The 20,655-nt window shown below is 46.4% G+C and overlaps 1 long non-coding RNA gene across 2 annotated transcripts; it reads left to right on the forward strand.

The window, feature by feature from the left end:
• The first annotated feature begins 2,859 nt into the window (after window positions 1-2,859).
• LOC311587474 lies at window positions 2,860-19,801 on the forward strand. Of its 2 annotated transcripts, none has more exons than XR_014775876.1 (4): window positions 2,860-5,080; window positions 5,256-5,447; window positions 18,238-18,331; window positions 19,349-19,801. It is a non-coding gene; the product is annotated as an uncharacterized lncRNA (long non-coding RNA). The 2 variants fall into 2 exon arrangements; XR_014775877.1 differs by having other exon boundaries at window positions 2,860-3,152.
• The last annotated feature ends 854 nt before the right edge of the window (window positions 19,802-20,655 follow it).

Here is a 20,655-nt window from a genome sequence, read left to right on the forward strand (position 1 = left end):
TCTATTGCTGCCATTAGGCACTATAATCATGGGAACTTATAGGGAAAAAAAAAGAGTTTATTGTGGCCTTACAGTTTCAGAGGGTGAGTCCATCACCATTATGGTGGGAGGCATGGCAGCAGGCAGGCATGGCGCTGGAGCAGTAGCTGAGAGCTCACATCCTGATCCACTAGCATGAATATAACGAGAATGGAAGCTTTCACATCCCAAGGCCAGTGACACACCCTCTCCAGCAAGGCCACGCCTCCTAATCTTTTTTAAGCAGTTCCACCAAGCATTCAAACATATGAGCCTGTGTGGGCGGGCCATTCTCATTCAAACGACCATTTGGGGTAAATACACAAAGACCAACCAAATAAGAATGAGTAAAAGCCATTTGCTCAAGGTTTTCTGTAGTTATGGGGTCAGTCACCAATGATTGTACCTGATCAAGATGCCGAGGAATGGGGGAGGCTTATAGCAAAAAAAAAAAAAAAAAGGAGACTTTAGGCATGCCCTGACTGGGGTTCAGCAACAGATGCTGGAAGAGGCTCACTCTCTCAATGAGCATCCTGCATGCTGTATGTATCCTGTGTGTGTGTCCTGCATGCTGTATGTATCCTGTGTGTGTGTCCTGTATGCTGTATGTATCCTGTATATGTATCCTGTATGCTGTATGTATCCTGTATTTGTATCCTGTATGCTATATGTGTCCTGTATATGTATCCTGTATGCTGTATGTATCCTATATTTGTATCCTGTATGCTGTATGTATCCTGTATTTGTATCCTGTATGCTATATGTATCCTGTGTGTGTATCTTGTATGCTGTATGTATCCTGTATATGTATCCTGTATGCTGTATGTATCCTGTATATGTATCCTATATGCTGTATGTATCCTGTATTTGTATCCTGTATGCTGTATGTACCCTGTATGCTGTATGCTGTGGCAGGCTCACACTTGATTCTCTTGTTGGTCCTGAGCTGGAAGCAGGAGCAAACCTGCCCCTCAGAGAGTTGTTTGTTGACTGAGTCCTGGCAGTCTGGAGTCAGAGTGCTGCTGTCCTACATGATCTGGCCACTGTCCATGGGACCGTGTCATCTCTTAGGCTCCTCTCCAATAAACTGAGGGTGAAAACAAAGCCTAACCATGGATACGGAGAGAGCAACAAGATGTGATAAATAAACTCTTCTGCTTCACACCTGGCATGTTCGTCCTTCTAACAAGTGGCTTCTTTGTCCCTGTTCTGATGATGGGCAGAGAAGAAAAGTCTCTGAGCTTACATGGCTCCTCTACTGCTAGGGAAGTAATGGGGGCAGTGGGGTGTATTCTCCTGGGGAGAGAGAGGTAATCACTAAGCTGTAGAAGAGGTGTTCAGAAAATACCTTCCTGGAAAGATGATATCAGACATGGAGGTAACCTCAGCCACACAGTGGCCTCAAAGAAGAACCATCCAATGGCAAAGTACACAGGCCCAGTGCGTGGCCTTTCAGAAACATGATGAAGGCCAGGTGCTTGCACTGGAGTAACTGCTGAGAAACAGTAAAGATGAAAACCCAGAGAGGCAGGCATTTGTGTGTATTGTTGATTGAAGTGGTGCTACCTGATTCTTCCTTAAGGAGACACAAATAGACGTCTCTCTACCCAAGGAAAGTCAGCAACAACAGAACAAAGGAGTCGTTCCAGCCACGCCCAGCTGGGTGGGTAAATGACTATCAAGGATTTCTCTGTGTCTGTGATAAACACCCTGACCAGAAATCAACCTGGAGAGAAAATGGTTTATTTCATCTTAGAGTGTGTAGTCCGTTGCTGAAGCTGAGGTGGGAACTCAAGGCAGGAGCCTGGAGCTACAAACTAGTTTCTACAAACGGAAGCAGAGACCAGGAAGGAATGTTGCTTGCTGGTTTGCTCTGGCTTGTTCATCTGCCTTTCCTAGGGAGCCCAAGCCCACCCTCGCAGGGATAGCACTGCCCGTAGCAGGTGGAGCCCTCACACATCAGTCGCCAATCAAAAAAAAAAAAATGTCCCACAGACGAGCGTGAAGGAGGCAGTTCCTGAGCTAAGACTCATTCCTCCCGGGTGCCTCTTTTTGATACAAACTGACAAAAATCTAAACAGCACAGCTAACTTCCAAGACCTGAGTGGCTGGTCACAGGGGCACGGGAAACCTCAGAACAGCTACATCACCCCCTCCCCAAAAAGAGTCCCACACCGACATGAATGACAACCTCCCCAAAACTGCAAAGATGAGGTACCCTCACCACCACCTTCATATTCTAGCACCGTGTGCATCTGGAGGGGGATTACATGCACCCAGGCGACTTCTCTCGGATCTAATGACCCTTTCCCTCCCCTCCTCCAATGAGGGAACATCCCCAGGTTAGGTGTTGGGAGGGCCCTGTGAGATTAATCACAGTTGCTGGGGGAAGATGACAACAGCCATGCAGTGTCCAGAGGACAATGTCCACAGCGGATGCAGCAGGAACAGGCACCCACTCTGCGTTTTTTTTTTCCATGTATGCTCAAGAACTGCCATGGTAGTCTAGGGGTGAGCTGTGCAGGGTAGCATCAGACATGGAGGGCCATAATCCAATGGGTGTGGTGGATGCTGAGGCAACAGAACCTGCCAGTGGGCGGGACTTGAGGATAAAGCAAAGTGAAGAAGCAAAGACGGCCTCTGGGCTTGGTGGATAGAGGAGCCACAATTTCATCTTAATAGCTGTGTTCACCAATCGCGGGAGAGTTTGGAAATGAAGGAGGCAACAGAAAAGGACTGTGGCTGGAGGAAAAGAGAGAAGACAGCCTCGCGCCAGCCCCGAGCTTGTTTGAAAGACAGACAGGAAATAACTGCCCAGCCCAGGGTTCTATGTCACACACCTTCCGTTACTTCCCTGCCCTCTCGCTTCCCACCCTGGAGCTATAATTTTTCTCCCAGCTGCACAGTGCAGGAGCTGCGGGGGGTGGGGGCGGGGACGCGGCAGAGAGAGGCATCCACGGGTCCTTCATCACCCCTCTTTCTCTTCCACGGAGCAGGAGAACGGGGTCTCCATGGCCAAATTTCCTAATTACCTTCACAGCAGCTCTCAGACGCCTGCTTGACACTCCTGAAAAAAAATGGAATGCCTCTAGATGAGGAGCCCAAGCGGGGAGCTGGCCTGCCATTGGTCGGAGGTAACTAGGCTGTTGTCCGAGTCTCTCGGAAGGGGCTGTTCAGGAACATTAGCTAGGTCTGCTGGCATTTTGCAGGCTGCAGCATGCAGAGAGACGGAATGAGCCAGGCAGGGGATGTGGCGGTCATCAGAAACAAACTCTGCCGGGGCTGTGGGCTGCATGGGTGTCCTAAGGTAGGGGGAGGAGGAGATTCCAGCACGCCCAGAAGCTAAGGCAGATGTCCCACCTGGCTCCTTTAGACAAAAGCCTCTCCTTAGGGGTGCAGTGAAAGAGCATTTAATGCTTCATTCTGATAACCCAACTTGCCTCTGCATTTCTAAAAGTTAAGATGGAATTACCAATGCTTTCTTGATGGTTCTGCTCAAGGCTCAGGGAATCCTCATATATCAAAGTATCCAACAGGACTGGAGAGATTGCTCAGTGGTTAAAGCATTTGCCACCCAAACATGAGGATCAGAGTTCAGGTCCCAAGAAACCCGAGTACATGTCAGTTGAGCATTGCAGTCTGTGTGTAATTCCGGCTTCAGAAAGCAGAGACTGGGGGATTCCCAGAGCAAGCTGGGTACGAAAATTAGCCATATCCCTAAGCTCTGGGTCTGACTGAAAAACCTCGCCTCAATTAACAAGGTAGAAGAGTGATCAGGAATGATCTCCAGCATGAAATCGTGAACCTTGAGTCTCCATATAACATGTGTATACATTTGCACACACACATACACGTGTGTGCACCCATACACATACAAAACAGCACGGATACACACATTCATACCACACATAAGCCAATGAAAAATGGTAAAATAAATAAATAGAAATTAATATCTCATAAGATCCCTGGGATGTGACCGATGCCCAGTAAAAGCTCAGTAAACATGGCTCCTTCTCATTTCTTTTTTTTTTTTTTCACCTTTTGTTTTTGTTTTGGTGGTGAAATGGATCAAAAAGGCCAACCCAGAGGCCCAGTGACAAGTGTCCATGGCTGAGGCCATGAAAAGGCTTTACAAGGAAAGCAGCGAGGCTAGGGCAGCCTTTGCAGTCAACTTTGGCCATCTCTCTCCCCATTCACAGCATCCTACCCAGAATTCTACTGTGGGGATAGAAGATTAACTGTCGCCCCCGCATCCAATCTGTTTCCTCTTTGACGGGTTACCTCCTCCCAAGTTTCCTCCATCCTTCTCCATCCTCTGCAGGCTCCACCCACACCTAACCACCTTCTGCCTTCTGACTACCTCATGGCTCCCTGAAGATGCAGGTTTTCGTCTTCCCCATTGGTTCGCTTTTCTCCTTATAAATTTAGCTCTGCTGCCGTCTCCCAGGAGCAGTCTCAGAGGCCCCCTCCAAGACGAAGATTAGAATGTCTTCAATATGGCCTAATTGTGCTTCGGGGAGCTGTGCGGGGTGTCTAAACCCTCGTCGCTCCTCGGTGATAAACAGCGGTTCTTGTTTTCTCCTGGAGCTCCAGAGCCCATCCCAGGAGGCAACCATCTTCTGCAAACTGCTACCTCCTCACTGAAGAGCCCTTTGTTTTCTCTGAGTCCATCTGTGTGTGCTCAGGTGTAGGCGTGTGTGAGTGGGTTTTACGGCTTACTGGCTAACCAGAGCACTCAGGTGTTGAAAATGCCCCGCCCCCCACCAGTGAGCAAACATCTCCGTTCTGTTCCAGCCCTATGGCTGGCTACTGCACTGCGGCGTTTCAGAAGTGGGTCCTGTAGGAATCTAGCTGTGTTTCAGTATGACTTTGGTTTCATTAGGGTGCCAGAGACGAGGTATAGGATTTGGTGAGGATATGGGTACGAATTGTGGTGGACATCAGAAGACAGAGCCAATGTAGTCATCGTCAAGAGTCAGAGAGCAAAGTGAGGTTACAGAGAAAAGCCGTCTGCGCAGGCGTGGGAGAAGTCAACTGAAAAATGAGGAACAAAGGGAGACAGGTGACTGGGTCAGCGAAGAGCTTGATGGGGTGGGGGGATGGGGGGAGGGGGATGGGGGCATAGGGGGCGGGGGCGGGCAGCATTACAGCCGCATCAGAGACCTCCATGTATTTGTCTTCCTTGCTTTAACACTTCATGTCAGTGAAACTCACTATGGAAAATTTTTTCACCATAGTCATGATCAGAATCTACGGTCAGATCTTTGTGCAGTGCTTCCTTGGAAACTGGCTGCTGGCCTAGACGTCCATCGAAAGATGCATGATGAGGACGGACTGGAGAAATGGCTCCTCAGTTCAGAGCACTGGTTGTTCCTCCAGAGGCTCCAAGTGCAATCCTCAGCACCCACATGGGAAGCTCACAATCACCTGTAAGTCCAGTCCCAAGGGGTCCCATGTCCTCTTCTGGTTTCCACGGGCACTGCACGCACACGGCACACAGAGTCTGAGCATGCAGGCAACACAGTCATTTACATAAGTTTTAAACACTTAAAATGCATGATTATTTAAATACGCTATAGCATTACATGAAAGCAGAAGGGTTTGGAGGGTGAGTTGGGAACCATCATGTTGGGACTGAAGCGGAGAGAAGGGTAGATAGCGAGGGAGATGAATCAGAGCAAAGTACAATTACACACACACATAGATATGCAAAGTCTCTAGTAAAATAGCTTTAAAAATAGTAACTTTAATGAGGTATGTGTACAAATGGAGTTTTATTAAATCATTAAAAAAAATTGTGCAGAAATGGAGATCATCATCTTACATGAAGTAAGTCAAACTCCAAAAAAACAAATAGCATGTTCTTTCTTATGAGAAGACCCTGTGTGTATGTGAGTGCGTGTATGTGTATGTGTGTGTATCTGTGTGTATGTGTATATGTGTGTATATGTGTGTACGTGTGTATGTGTATATGTGTGTACGTGTGTATGTGTATATGTGTGTGTGTATGTGTGTATGTGTATATGTGTGTATATGTGTGTATGAGTGTGTATGTGTATATATGTGTATGTGTGTATGTATATGTGTGTGTATACGTGTATGTGTATGTGTGTGTATGTATGTATATGTGTATATGTGTGTATGTGTGTATGTGTGTATCTGTATGCATATGTGTGTATGTGTGTATATGTATATTTTTGTATGTGTGTATGTGTATGTGTGTATGTGTGTATCTGTGTATGTGTTTGTATGTGTATATGTGTGTATGTGTGTGTATGTGTATGTGTGTGTGTGTGATATGAAAGCAAAAGAGTGATAGTGCAGAAGAAGAACAAGAGAGAATAATGGAGGCAGAGACAGAAAATGTCACATGTTGTCTCTCATGTGCAGAATCTAAATTTTTAAAACCATACCTAACAAATAAAAGTATAAGAACCACTTAGGGTCAGGAATGGGACTCAGGGTACTGGAGGAGGCGTAAGGGAGGCTAATGGGAAGTGAAAGAAAGGGCAGCTGTGTGCTGTACAAACAGAATGAAGTGCATCTCGACTCATCTGAAATATAAAGAATAAACATTTTAACTATTTAAAACTAGACAAATCTGGCCATTGAGAATTTGCCAGCACACCACTGGGGAGGAATGGCGGGACGGTAGAGTATTTATGGACACAATGCAAGGAAGCATAGGCAAGCTGTGGTGCCCTGCTGAGCCTCCGCTGCATCGTCTGTGTTGAGGAACCTTCGGGGGATTCATCCAGATGTAGTGTTCTTACAGTCTAAGATAAAATGTTCAGGGAAAGAGCCTGTGGGTGGGAAAGATAATTGTGCAACGCTGGCTTCTGCATGGGACTCGGCCAGCAGCTGTGCTTACCTGCACAAGGTCAAGCCGTGAAGGCTTCATCTTCATCAAGGACCGGGGAAGGCCGCCCCAAGGCTCCACCCACGCTGAGGAAGTATTGGCAATTGTCGGCTACCAAGGGATGTGGCCTTTGGTAGGTGGCCCATGACACAGTGGATGACCCCATACCCATGTGCACATAGGAAGATTAATAACTCAGGGTTATTAATAATAATTTTTAAAAGGACAGAGATAGTATCAGGAGACAGGATATGGGAGGGCAGGGATAGTTGGGGAGGTAGTTTTGGGCCCACAAGGACAAAATACATTGTCAAATATATACTATTTTCAAAGAATGGGTAAGATATTATCCAAAAATAATTAATGAAGCATATTCCTCAAAAGCATGTTCAACATAGCATAAGGACCCAGAAACAGAAAACAATAACCACTTCGGGTGTCACTGTAAGGGGGCTGAAGGGCTCTTTTCCCGGTGTCTTGGTTCAATTCACCCTTGATCAGGCTGAAGGAGACAGGCAGGATACACAACCTAGGGTCGTCGTCGTCGTCGGAGCAAAGTGAAGTTGGAGGAAATCCCCCCCTTTACCTCGCCTCTGGGGGGGGGGCAGAATGTGTGTTTGTGTGTTACAGTTTTTCAGCAGTTACCAAAATCAAGAAAAAAAAATTCTACTATTTCTTGCTTTTGCTAACTTACTTTTAGAGTATTTGCTTTAAAAAAAAAATAGAATTCAGAAACCCAAGTCATTCTAAGTGGATTCTTTTTCAGTAATTGACCTCCCCGCCCCCCACCCCACCCCACCCCCTCACACCCTTCAGATGTTCAGAGGTGATTTTCACCATCATGAAGACACAGATCGAAAAGAAAGGCAGTGTCTGTGTGTGAGTCCAGCCCGCCTTGTGAGCAGGGCGGTTACAACGAGAAGATGGCTGTCTGCAAGGAAAGCTAATCCGTCGCCCTTCCTGTCCAACCTTTACAAATTGTGCCCGTGTGGCAGACTTTGAATCACTTTCTCTAACAGCCTCCGAAAACAAATGCAAAATCTTTCAAGTTCATTCAAAGTCATTACAACACTTTCCAGAACTGAATCAATTACCGTAACCTCTGTGGGTGTGTAAAATATGAAATTACCAGCACCCTTGCAGAGCTTCAGAATTGGTAAATTAGCAGAAATTGATTATGGGAGTTTGGGGAGCAGCCCCTGGTGGACTGAGTGTCTCGATGACAAACAGCGATGTATTGTTTGTGAGATTCGCTTTTGATGGAATCATCTTGTCCGCTAATGACACTCTGCTTCAGTTGTCGCTGATGTCGCCCTCTAACAAATTGACGCCGAGGCTGATGTTCCCATGCTGTGATGGACAGGAACAAGGCACTCTGATTGTTCTTGCAGACCTAGAATCCGTCTGTGCCGTGGCACAGTCAAGATGCGAGCTTGCACTCTCCAGATGAGTTTGCCGTGGCTTCTCCTGGACAATGTAGGCTCACACAATCAGAACAGGCAGTATTTAGCTTCCTGGCGTGGGATAGGTGTTTATTGTTTTGTTTGGCTAGTTAGTTGGTTTTGATCTTATGAGACAGGGTTTCTCTGTGTAATGTCCTTGGCTGTCCTGAACTCACTCAGTACACCAGGCTGGCCTCGAACTCACAGAGATCTGCCTGCCTTACCTTTGCCTCCCGAGTACTGGGATTAAAGGCATGTGCCACCATGACCAGCCATTTGTACTGTTTTTATCACTCATTTTGCATGTCCTATTCTTTGTTCCCACTTATGTTGTTCCAATTTCTCTCTGTGTGTACACATATGCATGTGGTATGTGTGCGTGCATGGTGTGTACAGGCATCGGGGGTCTTTCTCTATCAGTATCCACATAGATTTTGAGATGAGATCTCTCACTGACCCTGGTGCTCACTAGTTTGACTAGACTGGCCGGCGAGCAAGTGATTGGCTTACTGATACAAGCTCGCCTTGTGTGTGCCTACTGGGTATTGAACTCAAGTCCTCACACTTGCATCTCTCCCGTCAGCCATCTCTCCAGCCCTGGTATTCACTATCTGGACCAAGTGAGCACGGGTTCACTGTACCTTTAAAGTCAGTATTTCCGAAGAATTCTCTTTTCGGGTCTCTACATTCTTGTTTTGATTTGTCTCACAAGCCAGAGCGGGGGCCGGAGAGATGGTTCAATGGTTAAGAGTGTCGCCTGCTCTTCCAAAGGTCCTGAGTTCAATTCCCAGCAGCCACATGGTGGTTCACAACCATCTGGAATGTGATCTGAGCCCCTCTTCTGGCCTATATGCAGGTGTGAATGCAGGCAGAACACTGTATACATAATAATAATAATAAATAAATATTTTTTAAAAGTTGTCTAAAAAATAAAGCAAGAGCATATACTGAAAGTTTTCTTTGTGAGCGATGAAAAACAAAAAGTGGTGGCAAAAACTTTCAGAATTAACACCCCAAGACCTGTGGGATATCTGTAAGGCTCCTCCTCTTTCATCCAGCCACAGCCAAATGGTGCCAGCCACGAGCACTTTATTGGAGCTGAAAAAGTCAGATCTCCCATTGGGCCTTTGACATTTGGAAGATGGGGATTTAGAATCTGTGTCATTGGAGTTAAGTCACAGTGCCCCAGCAGCAAGCATCACAGAGTCCTTAGGTCATGTCCCCAGAGCGGGCCTGATTCCTTTTATTAAGGTTTATTTTTATTACTTTTAACTCTGTGTATGTGTGCTTCTCTATATGCGGGCACATGGGTGTCAGTGCAGATTCTTACAGAAGCCAGAAGTGAGGCATCACCTGGGACTGGAGTTGTAGGGGGTTGCGAGCCATCAGACAAGGGTTCTGAGACTTGGTCCTCTAGAAGAGGGCTAAGTTATCTTAACTCCGAGCCTTCTCCCACCCTAACATTTTCCATTTTCAGTTCTGGATTTGTTGGGTTGGAAGGGTCAAAGTGCAGGCGCTCTCAGAAGCCACAGAGGCATCAGATTGCCCAGCACTGGGCTTGTCGGCAGCTGTGAGCTGCCCGCTGTACAAGCCCTCTGCAAGAGCAGTGCACACCCTTAACGGCTGAGGTACTGCTCCAGCCACATCTTTATTGATCCTTGACTGTCCTGTACCTTCTTCATAATCCTTATCTTTCCTTAAATGTCTCGCTTTTTAATCTTAACTTGCCACAGGCCATTCCTGCACTCACGAGCCAAATAACCTAAAAACAGTAAATCCAGAGCCCGTCAAAGCCATCAAACTGCACGGAGTAACCGGATCCAGATCCTTGGCTTTTTTGTGTGCCAAGAGAAAGAGTTTAGGATTTGAAATTAGACCTAGAGCTGAATTTTGACTCAACGGCATGAGAGTTGGTTAGAGTTGGCTCTATCTCCTGCTCTGTGCCTTGACTTCCTCCACTGAACAGTGGAGGTAAAACAGAAAGCCTTTGGGGAACATTCTGGAATGGGTGTGAGACAACGATCATAACCACAGCCCAGGGAGGGAGAGATGGCTCCGTGCTTGCTGCACAAGTGGGAGGACCCAAATTCAGCCCCAGCACCCACGTAAATGCTGAGACTGGTGACCTATGGCTGTATCCCAGAACTGAGGAAGCAGAAATGGAGGGCTCTCCGGAGCTCTCTGGCCAGCCAGCATAGACAGCTCAGTGAGCTTCAGGTTCAATGCAAGATGCTGTCTCAAAAAGCAAGACGGAATAGCAGAGAGATGCCCAGCATCGCCCCCTGATACCTGTCCACCTGAGCGCCCATATACTCACAAGAACACACAAAAAGCACAGAAGAGGTGTATAGTAAGTGCTCACTGAAATTCTCCCTTCATGCCTATGACAGGATTGGGAGTGTCCTCCAACAGTCCCACAGGGACTGTAGCCAAGACCCACCTAACTTGATACAGAGCCGAAAGTACCTTGATAATCTAGAAGGCCTCATTATCAGGAGAATCGCATAACTGGTACTGAAAGGTGAGCGTGCTCCCTCTAGCCCCAACGCATCCGTGACAGAGAGAGGGCAGGGTACCTCCAGGCAAGAACCAGAAGCAGAAGGATGCACTGAAAAGATGGAGCCTATCAGCATGTGCACCAACAGCCTTCACACGATGGACCAAATCCTTCCTATCGCTGCAGGCTCCACTTCCCGCTAACATCCGGCCTTGCTAAATAATGCCCTCCCATGCCTGGAATACAAGAAAGGTTATAAGTACAAATTGAGTGATTTCCCCCACTGTCCTAGTTTCATTTCTGTTGCAATGACAAACACTGTGAGGGGGAAAAAACATGTGGGAGGAAAGTGGGGTTGGCTTACAATTCCAAGTTACACTCAGTCATTTTGAGAAATTCAAGGCAGGGAGGATTCAAGCAGCCAGTCACATCACATCCACAACCAAGAGCATAGAGAATAACTCACTCTTGCTTTCTGCTTGCTTGATCCTCATCGAGATTTCTACACTCTCATACAGTTCCAGGCCAGCCCACAAAATGATGGTCCCCACAATAGGCTGGGGATCCTACAACAATTAGCAATCAAGATAGCCCCCTTCCAGACACGCCTACCAGCCAACCTGATCTCGCCAGTCTCTCAATTGAGGCGTTCTTCCCTTGTGAGCTAGGTTTCTGGCAAGCTGACAAAAACTTCCGTCTCACACACACATACACACACACACTCACACACACACACACACACCAACTCACAAACATCATGCTATCAGCAATACCTAGGAGTTTAAAAGCACGGAAACACGATAAAGCAGAAGAGACCAGACAAAAAGGCAATATATTGGCTGACCTTATCTTCACTGAACGTCAGCCAAGGCAAATTTATAAACACAGCAGCAGATGACTGGTTGCCAAGGGATTAGGAGAACCTGAGCGAGGTTGGTAAGGGTCTAGAGTGTCTTTCTGGAGTGTTGAGAACAACTAAATAATGGCTAGATTTAAGCAATGGTGAGAAGACGGAGGGAAAATGGAATCAGGGGTGAGTCTTGGACTTGGAATGAGTTCCTACGAGAGATGTTTAAGGAAGTGGTTAAGTGGGTGGATTCTATAGTCAAACAACCTGCATTCAAGACCCCGTCCTCCCTCCTATGAGACGAGCCCAGGTGGTAAGAGAGAGATTTATCAGGCAGATGAGCCAGGCAGTGCAAAACCTCTTGGATGGAACTATCCCCCTTTGTTGGGGAGATGGTTCGCTTAATGATTGCCTCACAAACACAAGGACCTCAGCTTGACCCCCAGAACACATATAAGAACAAAAACACAAAAGCCAGGTGTGGTGCTACACACTTGTAATCACAGCACCGGAGAGGCGGGGCAGATGGATCCCTGGAGCTCACTGGATAGTCAGCCTCGCCTGGGTGGTAAGTTCCAGGCCAGTGAGAGGCCTAGTCTCAAAAAGCAGAGTGGACAATTCCAACAGGTTGACACTCGGGCTTGGTCTCTAACCTCCAAGTATGTAAATCCACATGCAGCTGACATACGCACACACTATCCACACCCATGTATACACACATGCCAAAAAAAAAAAGTGCAATAATCCAGAGACCAAACTGTCAAAATGTGAGCCCACACAGACATCCGCACCTACAGCTCCAGCGAATCTGACACCTCTGGCCTCTTCAGATATTTGTACCCCCTGAACCCACCACACACACACACACACACACACACACACATTTCAATAATTAGGGACTGGATCGATAGTTCTGTGATTAAGAGCGTTTGCTGCTCTTCCAGAGAACCTGGTTCGATTCCCAGCCCTCACGTGTTGGCTCACAGCTATCTAATAGATCGATTCCACATGCCTTCATCCGGCTTCCACAGACATCATGGACTCACACAGTGCACAGACAGACAGACATGCACGCAAAGCATTCATATGAGTAAAACGAAACTGAAGCATTTTTGCAAAAGGAATTCAAAGAAGTAAATAAGTAATAAAAGGCAACAAAACGTGGTGCGTTTATACAATGGAATATTATTCTGCTATTAAGAACAATGGAAGTATTGAATTTCAGGTAAATCTACAATTATCCAGAGTGAGGTAACCCAGACATGAAAAGACAACTATTCTATGTTTTCTCTGATATGTGGTGTCAGCTTTTAAGCCTTCCATTTCTCTGCAACAACTTGAATCACCTCAGAGACTATGTATGTGGTAAGGGACTCGTGGGGCAGAGGAGGCTCTCAAGGAAGGGGAAATAGAACATATTGCAATGGAGAGATGAAGAGGAAAAGATAATAGAAGGATTAAATGGAGAACAGGGTGGAAGAGAAGAATAAAGGAGGGACGAATAACACTAAAGGCCATTTGAAAAACCATATGGAGGTCCATGACTGTAGAACCTTCCTAAATAAGTAAAACCTACAGTGTCAGACATGATGTGGTGGTCTGACTGAGACTGGCCTCCATAGGCTAATATATTTGAGTGCTTGGTCACTTGGGAGTGGTACCACTTAAGAGGAATTAGAAGGTGTGGCTTTATTGGAGTAGGTCTTGTTGGAGAAAGTGTGTGGCTGAGGTGGACTTTGAAGGTTTCAAAAGTTCAAGCCAACCCCAGTGTGTGTCTGTCTTCCTGCTGCCTGGATATCCAGATGTGGAGCTCTCACCTACCACTCCAACACCGTGTCTGCCCACATGTACCACGCTTCTCGCCATAATAACAATAGAGTAACCCTCTGAAACTGTAGGAAAGCTCTAGATAAATGTTTTTCCTTTATAAGAGTTTCCACGGTCATGACGTCTCTTCTCAGCAGTAGAGCAAGGACTGAAACACAAGGTTACGTCTCCTCAAGTTGTTGGCCAAAGGGGCCTCATGGAAACTCCTAAGCATCACAAGCTATTGTCAAGGCTATTAGTCGTCCTCTGAAACCTAACGGTGAGGCCCTATTGCTGAAGTCAACATTTACACTTTTCATCAAACACAGAAGTCAAGTTGGTGCCTAACTAGAACCTTCCCTCCTACCAGTGCCAGTGTTCATGGCCCTGGAAGGTATTCTGCATGCTTCTACTAGCTGCAAACCCTGCACACTGTTAACAGCAGCCTACCTGCAAGATATATATATATATATACTCATCCAATAGCGGCACAAATGTTATCAAAGCAGCCAACCACCGTTTGACTGGATTTAATTCTAGCTCACTTCATGAACTAGAACCCACAGCTGACACTGCTAAATTGGCTAAGAACCTAAGGCTTGATAGGTCACGGCTCCAGTGCTACTACTGTTATTATGCTAAAGGAGCATGGCAATAAAGCATCTAAAGACATACTGCTCTACCCATAGGTCAGTGCCTTGATCAGTTAACAGAAAAACGTCTTCTTCCAGTAGATAAAGACTAACTCAGAGACCTACACGTGGGTAACGCGCAGAGAATGGGACACTTTGGACCGCTCAGTCCTAAATAGGGCTTCATCAAAGCCCTACACACGGACCTGGGCAGAAGAGGAATCAGAAAGATGATAAGATCTAGAGGTGATAGTTGACAACAACGAAACAACGCCTTCCAGAAGGTATCTATAATTGATAGCCACTTGCAAAGGAAAAAAAGTACTTTTCTACAATGGAGTCTCATTGGGAATATTAACTACACTCCAGGCCATGCCTATATTCAAGAGTGGTTAGCCAACACAAAAAAAACTTAAGGGTACTTTTGTGGATTTTTTTTCTCATTTTGCTTTGTTTGGGAATTGTTTTTAATCCTATTGGCCTTTTGCTTGTTTATTTTTAATTTCCATTTCTGCACTTTGTGGGGGTCTTATGTGTGCATGTTTGTTGTTGTTTTGGGTTGAGTTGGGTTGGGTTGAGGTTTCTGGGGTTTGTTTGTTTGTTTGTTTGTTTGTTTTTGTTTGTTTTAAGAGAGAAAGAGAACATAAAATTAAGTAAGTAGGAAGGTAGAGAATATCTGGGAGACACTGGAGAAAGGAAAAGCATGATCACAATATTTTATATGAAAATAATTCTGATTTTTAAAAAAGTAAATAATTCAAAAGAAAACAAAAATCAATACACATGTACAAGGCTATTCCCGTAAGACCTCCTAAGATGCCCTGGGTCTGGGAGCTACTTTCAACAAGCTGTTCTTTCTCCCTTGTCATCACCTAGAATTAAAGTATAATTCTACGACAGTTTCCGGTATGAATATGCTCACTCCAAATGCATGCACACACACACACCACTTTTGAGGAATTCTTAAGTTCTGATAAGGAAAAGCAAGTGCACTTGGCCCCTCCGCTGTGGAGGCCACGCTGCCCGTGCAGTACTCTGTTCTAGTTAATAGGCACCACCTGCCTGCCCCCCACCGTCCGCCTTGCTCCTCCCGAGGAGTGCCCAACCGCAGGCCTTTCCACCCTTCCCACCATGGGGGAGCATCTCTAGGATCTAGAGCAGGGCCATGGCGCTTTCATCAGGAGAAGCTCTGCAGGCTCCTGACAGATCAGAGGGAAGAACTCTCTGGCTTTTCTCTCTGTTAACATAATGAGGGGGTAACCTGGTATTTAAATTGCAGCCACAGTGGTAAATCTGCACTGTCAGCCATCGACATGATTTACAAAATAATTTAAAAATGCATGAGTCGTCTTCTTTATAAAACATAGGGGTATGAAGTGAGATTCTAAATATTTTATCACCCAAGGTGAGCTCTTTGCCCCATGGCCATCACTCACGGAGCACACTCCCTGGGTCTGATGCCCGAGACCCTCCGTTATCAGAAGTGCAAGGGCTCTTGGGAAGTCGATCTTGCCTTTGGGCATCTGAGCGCTCTGGTTCACCCTCTCTGTGGGCGAAGACTTCTGCAGGTGTCCCAGGAAGATACTAGTTCTTCATTAGAACTGAGCTTTTGAAGTTTCTCTCACAAGATGAGGAGGGAAACTCTCTCAAGAGAGCTTTAAGGGTCCTTTGCTTTGCAGGACATAGCAAAATCCCCAGCATCATCTCTACCTAAAAAAAAAAATTGCATCTGGGCAAGAAGCAGGTAGAAACCTTTCTCAATCAGGGAAGAAGAGGGGCACTTGCTGCTTCTCCAGAGGACCCAAGTTCAGTTCCCAGGCAGATCACAAATGCCTGTGACTGCAACTCCAGGGAGTCTGAGGCCTTCTTCCAGGCTCCTGGGCGTGCACACAAAGGCATACATTCACATACACACAGACACACAAATAATATTCTTTTAATCTGGCAAGAAAGAAAGTGCTTTATTCATTACAAAAGCATCCTGCTCCACAGCCAGGATTATCCGGCACTGCAGACGCCTTCTGAGGGCTTCTACAGTTGCTTGGGGAGAAAGTTGCCCCACCCTCACCTCTCTCAGTGATGCTAAGGCAGTTTTGAAGGGACTCCTTTTGTTTCCGCTAAAACTCTTTGGAGAAACTTCAGAGGAACCAGTCAAGATAACCAAGCCAATCGGGTTCATCCTTTTAGGTGCCCTAGAGTGCATTAGCTCATTTTAGTACCAAACTGAGCATGCTCAGAAGTCCTAGAATCCATCAGCTTTCTTTTTCAGAAACCTGTGACTTATATATAACCCAGCTTACCCCGAGGATGTTCACACGTGTGTCTTCCTCAGCATATGCTCTGCTATATAAATATGTAAAAAAAAAAAGCCCACTGAAAATTCTCATACTGCCTTAGTTTAGAGAGACCATTGCTTTGTGTGTGGCACCACAGTTTGCTTTACCTGCCGCAGGTAACATGTTGCCTTCTGTCATCTTCTGGGTGTGCTTCACTTGTCTTTGTCCCCTCCAAGAGGGGGCACTGGGTCATGTGATCATGCGTATACACCCCTAAAGGGGCTACCCCCCCCCCGTGGTGTGATGGCCAGATGACCCTGCTTGGGACTCGCAGAGGTATCTGGGGGTGTGGCTTGCTTCACAGCTCTGCCACTGAACCCACCAGTGGAGCTGTCTCCTGTCACCTCAAGAAGTAAAGCTGTATGTGGAGCACTGGGGTCACTTGCTGAAGAGAATGGAGATGCTTCTAAAACTGTGGTCCTTCCAGCAGCAGCACCATCCGGGTGATGTGTCAAACAAACACTGGTTCCCAGGCCCTCTCCAAATGAACTGAGCTGGATTGTGGAGACAAAGCTAGGAGCCATCACTGGTGGTTGACTCTCTTGGTGGCTTCTAAATATGGGAGAATAGAAACACAGGACCACAGTGGTAGCTCAAAACCCTGATTCAACAGTAGCATTCTTAAAGAGAATTCTTCAAAACATCTGTGCATGGGTCCTACTCTCAGATTTAATTGGGTAGCAGTGCACTGTGGATGTGCAAAGTCTTAAAACTCTTGTCTTAGCCATGGTTCTATTGCTGTGAAAAGACACCATGGCCAGGGCAACTCTTATCAAAGGAAGCATTTAATTTGCAGCTCACTTACAGTTTCAGAGGTTTTGTCATCTTGATGGGGAACATAGCAGCACACAGGCAGACACGGTCCTAGAGAAGTGGCCGAGATACATCCTGAACAGCAGACAGAGCGAGGGAAAGACACCGGACCTGGTTTGGGCTTTTGAAACCTCAAAGCCCACCCCTACTAATGCACGTCCTCCAAAAAAGCCACCCCTCCCCCCTCCTGTCCCTTCCCTGACAGCTCATCAGCTGGGGACTAAGCATGCAAATGCATGAACCTTTGGGGACAATTTCTTTCAAACAAGCACAACTTCCCCAGATGATTCTCCAGGGCACCTGTGCCTAACCACGCAAAGGTACCGGAATGCTGGGTCCTTAGATGTCAGTGAACTTGGAGCCATACTCTCCTCTGAGTGATGAGGTGCTCGCCATATCAGAAAATAGTTCATATTGGCTCTAAAGCCCATACCTCCAACGACACTAAAAGTTTCTTCCACGCTATTCCACTTGTCGTCAGAATTGAAGGAATTTGCAGTTTGACCCAGCTACATCCTTTTTTTTTTTTTTTTTTGGTTTTTTTTTATTTTATTTTATTAATTTATTCATATTACATCTCAATGGTTATCCCATTCCTTGTATCCTCCCATTCCTCCCTCCCTCCCATTTTCCCCTTACTCCCCTCCCCTATGACTGTGACTGAGGGGGACTTCCTCCCCCTGTATATGCTCATAGGGTATCAAGTCTCTCCTTGGTAGCCTGCTATCCTTCCTCTGAGTGCCACCAGGTCTCCCCATTCAGGGGACATGACCAAATATGAGGCACCAGAGTACGTGTGGAGAATGTCCTGTCCATTGGCTAGATCTGGGTAGGGGTTCGAAGTTTATGACCTGTATTGTCCTTGGCTGGTGCCATAGTTTGAGCGGGACCCCCGGGCCCAAATCTGCCTATCATAATTTTCTTCTTGTACATCCTTTTTTAATCCTTCACTTTCTTGCCTCTTTCCCACTCTCTCTTCCCTCACAGAAGCCGTGCCCTAACCTCTCCATGAAAAGCTGCTGTAAGAAAGGTGTCTGAAATAAGTCAGTCACACAGTAGCATGAATGAGTCAGCTGGACAGGTGAGTGTTGGAAGCCAGAGAACTGGCTCCACATGGCTGTACCCTTGTAGGACCTTAGACCCCTCCCTTTACTCTCTGGGTCTCACTGTCTGCATCCCAAATTACTGGGAGTGTCATGTTCTTTTGGTTTTTTTTTTCTGTTGTTGTTGTTGTTGTTGTTGTTGTTGTTGTTGTTGTTGTCTTCAAGACAGAGTTTTCTCTGTGTAGCCTTGGCTGTCCTGGACTCATTTTGTAGACCAGGCTGGCCTCAAACTCACAGAGATCCTCCTGCCTCTGCCTCCCAGAGTGCTGGGATTACAGGAGTGTGCCACCCCTGCCCTGCTGAGTGTCACTTTCTTAAGACTTCTCTAGATTTCTCAGTCTAACCTAGGAAATGATGGAGATGGGTAAAAGTACCAATGTAATCATCTAATTGAAGGAGAGAACAACAAAAAAAAACAAAACGGGAAGGTAGGGAGAGAAGGAAGGAAAGAGGGGAGGAGGCACAGAAGACATAGGAGTGAGAAGAAAGAGAGTGGGAACAGGAGAGAGAATAGAGTGGTGGGGGTGGGGGGAGCCAGGGATTGGGGATGGAAGGCTGGGAGGGAAGGAGGGAGGGAGGGAGGGAGGGAGGAAGGGAGGGAGGGAGGGAGGGAGGGAGGGAGGGAGGGAGGGAGGGAGAAAAGCATGGTTGGCTAGAAGGAGGAAAAGCAGAAAAAAGATGGAGGAAGGAGATCTTAAAGCTTTTTAAAAACTTTCTAATGCACCAAGCAAAATATTTTGAAAATCTAGACAACAACAGTAGTCTTTATGTAGTTACTTATTACACGGCGCTGGTGTGCTGTTTGAATCACAAATTGCATGCTAATGGCCTAATTCATAAACCATTGACATTCTTTATGAGTCCTTAGCATTCAGAAATGAAGAATTTGTGTTCAAAATATAATTTGCATTGCAAAATTCAATAATTTAGTTTCTCATATTCATTAATGCCTAAAACCACAACACATAACTTATCCCATTCCAACTCCTTCTTAGGACACGGGAAGAAGAAGTGATGCAGCTGGGAAATCAAGGACCGCTTTTTATGGCCCTGTTTGGAACTGCACAGAGAGCCGTCGCCGGGAGAAGTCGTACTGCTTTCTCTCCGGAGTCACTGCTGAAGGGTACTGCCGCAGAGCCCAGAGACCTCACAGACCAACGCAGAAGTGTACTTAGCCTTTCCTGATCTCAGAAACCCCATCTGAGACGAAATGTCCTACAGAAAGAGATGTGCGTTTTTCCAGAAGCATAGAGGGGAACTCAGGTAAATAGGCAGCGTCATGTTTGGTGTAACAGCTGTAGAGTCTGTTAGATGACTCAGAGAAATGATAAAAAGAGACTCTTGGAAGGTCCATGGGCTGCTGCTTGACTAACCCATGTCTTAGATGACTTTAATTGTCCGGTTTGATGCATCCTAAAGTTACCTGAGAGGATGACAGCCTTGATTAAAGAATTGCCTTGACTATATTGGCCTGTGGGTGCATCATCTTGATTGATAATTGATGGGAGAAGGCCAGTCCACTGTGGGTGACACCATCTCTAGACATCCTGATTGTATTACAGAACTAGCTGAGCACACGTCCGTGGGCATGAGCAGGGCTGAGCCCACAGACAGCATGGTTTCTGCTTTGTCCTGGTTTCCTCCATGCTTTCTGCTCCAAGACCCTACCCTGACTCTCCTCACGATAGACTGTGACTTGGAAGTGTAAGCGAAGCAAACCCTTTCCCCCTCCAGATTGCTTTTGGTCAGAGTATTTGTCACAGCAACAGAAAGGAAACCAGAATAACCCAAAAAAAAATCAGATTCTTTACACAAAAGGGGGTAGGACAATCTGTCACCTACAAAAAAGAAGAAAAAAAATCTTGGCAGATGCCCTATTGTGAAACAGAAAACCTGCCCCATATGTATGAGAGACCAAGTTGAACGTCTCTGGCTACTTTTCCTTGCAAAAGAACTCATTTGGGCTCACATTGCTTAGTGAATTCAGTGTGGCAAAGAAGGCGGTGGGACAGGAACACCTAGCAGCTGTGCTGGCAGGAATGTAAGGCAGCTTGCTCACATCTGGACGGATCGGGAAGCAGAAAAGAAAAAAGAAGCAAGGGTGAGCTACAAGCCTTAGATCTGCCCCCCAGTGGACCACAGCCTCCCACGCAGTGCTGCCAGGCGAGAAGCAAGGAAGACATTTCACACTCAACCCAGAGTATTCCTCCCTGCCTCCCACAGGCTTACGGTCATCTCAGAATGCAAAGCATAGGCAATCGAACCTGCAACTTCCCCACGGCCTTACCTTTCCAAGACTGGT

This window comes from Acomys minous, assembly GCF_964271855.1.
Source record: "Acomys minous genome assembly, chromosome: 16".
In the NCBI taxonomy this organism is placed as follows: Eukaryota; Metazoa; Chordata; class Mammalia; order Rodentia; family Muridae; genus Acomys; species Acomys minous.